Consider the following 6,000-nt stretch of genomic DNA (forward strand, 5'->3'; position numbering starts at 1 on the left):
ATGTACATGTAAATATGCATGCACCTGGGCATACAAACCACACACAGGTAAAGACAGTAAAATTAGAATCAAATCATCCAATGAGCACTTTAGAACTTATTGAGAATTGCAGCTACTATTAAACCAAAAGACTCTTGCAACCAAAACCAAACCTATGTTTGATCTGATTCACATGGTAGAAGGATGAGATTGACTCCTACAAGCTTCCCTCTGGCCTTCATACACACACACACATACACACACACATACACACCACACACACACAGACATACCACACATACACCATACACACACACACCACACATACACATACCACATATACACACACACCACACATACACACCACACACACACATGCATACACACACATACACAAAGTGGTACATGTGACCCACCATCTAAATAAATAAAGTACAATAATAATTTTTAAGCAAATGTCAATGCATTGATTTCTCAAATATAAAATACCCCACTAGTTCTATTTTTTGAGAATTTCATACATGCTTTGATTATATCTACTCTTATTTGTCTCCCTAACTTCTCTCTCAGGTCCTCTCCCACCTCCCTTTTCCTACCTCGGTATCGGTATCTTTTGTTTTGTCCTTATAGACCCGCCACAATCACTTCTGCTATCCACCTACTTCTGGGTGAGGGACCATCTCATGGAGCATGACCCACTAAGAAAAGTTGAGTCTTCATCTTAGAACCACCCACTGTCAACAGCACGTCAGTTACGGGTGGGGCCTCCAAAACCCTTTCCCCATCCATGCTAGAAGCTGGGCGGCTTGTTCTTGCATGGATCCTGTGCAGGTGCAGCTGCTGTGAATGCATGAGTGCAGCTATGAATGCCCGGTCTGGAAGATGCAGTTTAGCTCCAGTCTCCCCTGAGTTCCGGCTCTTACAATGTTTCTACCTCCTCTTCTGTGATGGTCCCTGAACCTTGGACAGAGGGGCTCTGATATAAATGTACCACTCCGCACTTTGACCTGTTGTGAGTTATTGTGTTAACCACAAGGAATTTTTCTGATGAGGTGTGAGAACTTGATTAATCTATGGCGAGAGAATGATATGAACTTAGAGGGCAGTTTGATCCTGTACCCATTTAGCAAAAGTAGAAGTAGTAGGTTCATCCCTGGGCCCTCTGAGCTCCCTAGCCATGGGTTCTTGGTCAGACTTACAGTGCCAGGCATGTGTTTCCTCCTGTGAAGTGGGCCTTAAATCCAACCAAACAATGATTGATTACCCCCTGACATATGTGCTACTATTGTAGCCAGGGTGTGTTCTTGCCACATGGGTCATTATTCTAACGGACAGGGTTCGTAGTGGAGAGGACTGCTGATGACTTCTCGCCATCCTCCAGCAGCCTGCTTACCACCTACTAAGCATGCTACTTGTGTACTAAGCCACCACCAGTGTAATAAAAGCTTCCAGCAAGGGGGAAGCATCCTAGTCAACGCCAGCTTGACTTCTGCATGGCCTGTGACCCATTTTTTTTTTTTTTTTATAATAACGCTCATTTTCTTTATTAGTGACACTTTCAATCTGATCCACAATTTAAAATGACTCTAACAGGGTACTACATAGTTAGAATTATTATGTAAAGACCTTTTTCTTCTTATTTGCAGTGGCAACTGTCACAAAAATTATACACAGACCTTGATTTGTTTGTTTTTTTACTCATCAACTTTTCTTGGTATTTGTGTAGTAACCCGACTCTGTGGGGCTGCAGTCGGATCCAGCCTACTTGCCCAGTTTGTACTTGAGAGGGGAGTATGGATTGAGGAAAGGCCGGTAAAGGTACTAAGGCAGAGACAGAGTCACAGGATAGAATCAGGGGTAAGATACTAAAAGCGGAGATGGCATTGCCTTCCTCGGTTTCACTTCTTCAGTGCGGCTGTGCAAGGCAGAGGGTAGACTAACGTAGGCTTGGGTGCTTGCTGACCTATTGTACAGTGCAGCTCCGCCAGTGGCCATCCGTGTTCTCGTGAGCTAAGCCAGATGCCTAGCCTTCATTCATGGTGCTTCCAAAAGTGGATTTATAAGGGACTGAGACCAAGTAGGAAAAGTGTTTTCAAAGTTTTTCTTTCGAATTCTTCATGAGGAGGCACTGGCAGAGGCACCCAAAGCCCTCTGCCCATGCCCTCAAGTTAGAAGATCAGAGACGAAAGTGCGTAGGGAACAGAATGCGTTTGTACAGCTGGCCAGACTTCCTGGTTTGAGACTACAGCTCATTTCAAAGACAGCAGTGCATTTGCAGTGCTCAGGCTGCTGTGGGGAGGGCAATTTTCCCAACAGAGATTCCCAGGCAAAGCCCTCGTGGTGGTCATGCTCACATGCATGTATGCATGCACTCACACACACACACACACACACACACACACACACACACACACGAGGCAGGCTTGTTAGCTGTGTGAGCTTCAGAAATTTCATAGCTGAATTAATATTACACCCACAAGAAGAAATTTTAGGGCGGAAGAATTATTTAGGCATATGGTTCGAGAGACCACTGTCAGTCATGGCTGAGGGAGAGGCTCAGACCTGTGCCAACATGAGCGTGAAGCTGCTTGCACACAGCTGGACAGAGCAGCGAGTACAACAGGGACAGGAAACAGGCCAAGATATATGCTCCAAGTCCTGAACTCCAGCTACACACTATGACATAGAGTTTATACAAACAACATCACCGGAGATGAACCAAGTGTTGCAAGTAGTCTTCAGGGTAGGGGGCCATTTTACATTCACACCATATCACTAACCCTTCTATGCCAGCTTGTAATGAAATGCAAAATGAGAATTGCACATCACATTAATTTCTTATTGCTGCAGGAGCAAATCACCATGAATTTAGTGGCTGAAATAACACACATTCATGATCTCATCAGCTGTGGACTTCAGAAGTATGAGATGACTAAAATCTAGGCGTCACCAAGACTGTGTCCCTTTCTGGAATGGAATCTTTTCCACCTTTGTGGCTTCTGCTGGCTTCTCACATTCCTCAGCTCATGGTCCCCTTAGGCCCTCAAAGCCAACAATAATGGCAGTTGATTATCACAGCTGTCCTTCTCTTCCACATTTGATTTACTCACGTACTACACTACTATCCCTCCCCGTCAGGCTCAGCACATTAGCCACTCTAGTTCTGTCCCTTCGATTCCCCTTTGTCAGCGAATATAATAACCTTTCTGGAGATTCTGGGGTTAGGGCCTTGTTGTCAGTTTTGGAGAGCGGCCTGTTTTCTTGGCAACAAGTTGGGTTGTTTGGGGATTTCCCTGGGACCCTTTCAGTCAATATTGTCAGTACAGGAAGCTTCTTTTGGTGATGAGAGAAGGGCAAGGAGGGGGTTGGGGGCTCTGTGTCCCTCATTATGTGGCGGCTTCATTAGGATCGCCTTCATGAAGTATAGGATGTTTTTAGTGCACGAGGATTCCAAAGAGCATTCAGATGCTCTTCAGTTCTACTTGTCTCTCCCCGTATCCCCTCTCTCTATCCCATCTTCCCTTCCCCTCCCATCTACTCTACCCATTCTACTATCCCAACCCATAAAATCTATTCTACTTAACCCTCCCAAGGAGATCCATGTGCCCCTCATAGTCTCATCCTGTATGCCTAACCCCTCTGCGTCTGTGGATTGTAGCTTGGTTATTATTTATTTAATGGCTAATATCCTAATATAAGTGAATACATGCGATATTTATCATTCTGGGTCTGGGCTACCTCACTCAGGACAATTTTCTCTAGGTCCATCCATTTGCCTGCCAATTTAATGATGTCATTTTTTTTTTTTTTTAACTGTTCCATGTTTTTAAAAAATCCATTCTTCTGTTGAGGAATTCTAGGTTGTTTCCAAGATCTGGCAATAAACATGGACGAACAGGTGTCCCGGTGGTTGATTCAGTGTCCTTTGGATATATGCCAAAGAGTGGTTGGTATAGCTGGGACTTGAGGTAAATCAATTTCCATCTTTCCATAGTGGCTGTAGAAGTTTACACTTCCACCAACAGTGGAGGAGTGTTTTCCTTGTTCCATACCCTCACCAAGGTAAACTGTTACTTGTGTTATTGATCTTAGTCATTCTGACAGGTGTGAAGTGAAATTCTGACATTGTTTTGATTTGCATTTCCGTGGTGGCTAAGAATGCTGATCACTTGTTTAAGAGTTTCTGGACCGTTTGAATTTACTCTGTTGAGAATTCTCTGTTTGGATCTGTTTTTAATTGGATCATTTGGTTTTTGATATCTACTTTCTTGAATTCTTTATATATTTTTAATATTAGCCCTCTGTCAGAGGTGGGGTTGGGGAAAAAACTTTTCTGATTTTGTAGGCTGCTGCTTTGTTCTATTGACAGTGCACTTTGCCTTACAGAAGCTTTCAGTTTCATGAGGTTCTATTATTAATTGTTGATCTTAGTCCCTGAGCTATCTGTAGTCTGGTCAGAAAATCATGTCCTGTACCAATGAGTTCAAGGCTATTCCCTACTTTCTCTTGTCAGGGTAAGTGTGTCTGGTTTGATGTTGAGGTCTTTGATCTATTTGGAGTTTAATTCTGTGTATAATAGATATGGATCTGTTTGGGTTCTTCTACATGCAGAGATCTAGGTAGATCAGCACCATTTTTTGAAGATTCTTTCCTTTTTCTGGTGTGTATTTCTAGCTTCTTTATAAAAAATCAGGTGTCCATGGGAGTGTGGGTTGATGTGATTGAAATCTTTTAAACACTCATATTATAGATGTGAAACCAAAGCGCACACTGACCAAGCTTAATGAAGACACACGTCAGGTACAGAGCTGAAATTCAAACCCAAAAAGTCTGTCTGAGAAACCCTCACCCAGTGCCACACTAGGTTGCTTTCCAAAGGCTGGGCATCCAGAAGACACCATGCATGTCAAAAAGTGAGTGTTAATAAAGGAGATGTTGACTCTTCAGGATAATGAAGCTTCAAGAACATCCCCTCTTACTAACCCTTAATGAAATGTCACAAGCTGCTGGATGAAATGGGGATACTTTGGAGCTGGTTAATCTTGAAGCAAATGTGTTTTAGAATTTTAAAATATAAAAATATAAAAAATAAAGGTGGAATGGAGACTTGGAACAGAACAATCTAGAGTGTGCCATTCCTCAAAAAAGACCCCTCCGCCCCCCAGTAATTGGGTCTGTTCATGTCCAGACTTTTTGGATTTTTCCTGTGATCTGAGCTGGGAAAGTTTTATGGTTTTGTTCCTGGGCTGTAATTTATCTAGGTAGACTTTACTTTTTAAAGGTATAATTTGCTCTTCGTAAGTCAGCAAGTTCTGCTCCAGTGTGGGCTCCAAATCTGGCCAGGTGCAAGCCAAAACAGCAACTAAAACTGGTGATGGTCCAAAATCTATCAGAAGTTTTGTTCCTGCTCTTCAGATGAAATCGTTCCAGAAAATTCAAGTTTGGCTACTGTGTAAATTGGAGAAAAAGTCCAGTGGGAAGCATTGGGCCTTTACTACTTGGAGAAGTCAGCTGTAAGCTAAAGCGCCCCAGAAGCTGGTGCATGAGATGCCATGGGATTCCCACCATGTCATTCTGAGGACTTGGTCTTCCCAAGAGAAACTCAGGCCAAGAGGGTCTTGTGACATCCCAGGGCTTGAAGCATGATCCCAATTAGACTTAATAAAAACTCAGAGGGTAAAAGCTGAAAGATCAGAGAAGTAAAGAACCAGCCACAGAGTCACCTCCCTCTCCAACTCCCATCTTATCACTTCCTCTCTCCACCCAGCCACATAACTTCCTGTCTCCTATCTGTACAGAACTCCAGACCTCTATGATTAGCTAGTGGCTAGCTCCACCCTCTGATATTCAGGCAAGCTTTATTTGTCAGAACACAAACAAAATATCACAACATTTCCCTTTTTTGTCTAAAATAAAAAGAGAAGGTTATAACTAACATAGAAAAACTATGTGCAATAAGTACAATAATTATATACAATATATACAGGCAATAAGTACATCAGCAATGTCCAGTTCATTAGT

The sequence above is a fragment of the Phodopus roborovskii genome, unplaced genomic scaffold (assembly GCF_943737965.1).
Source record: "Phodopus roborovskii unplaced genomic scaffold, PHOROB, whole genome shotgun sequence".
Classification (NCBI taxonomy): domain Eukaryota; kingdom Metazoa; phylum Chordata; class Mammalia; order Rodentia; family Cricetidae; genus Phodopus; species Phodopus roborovskii.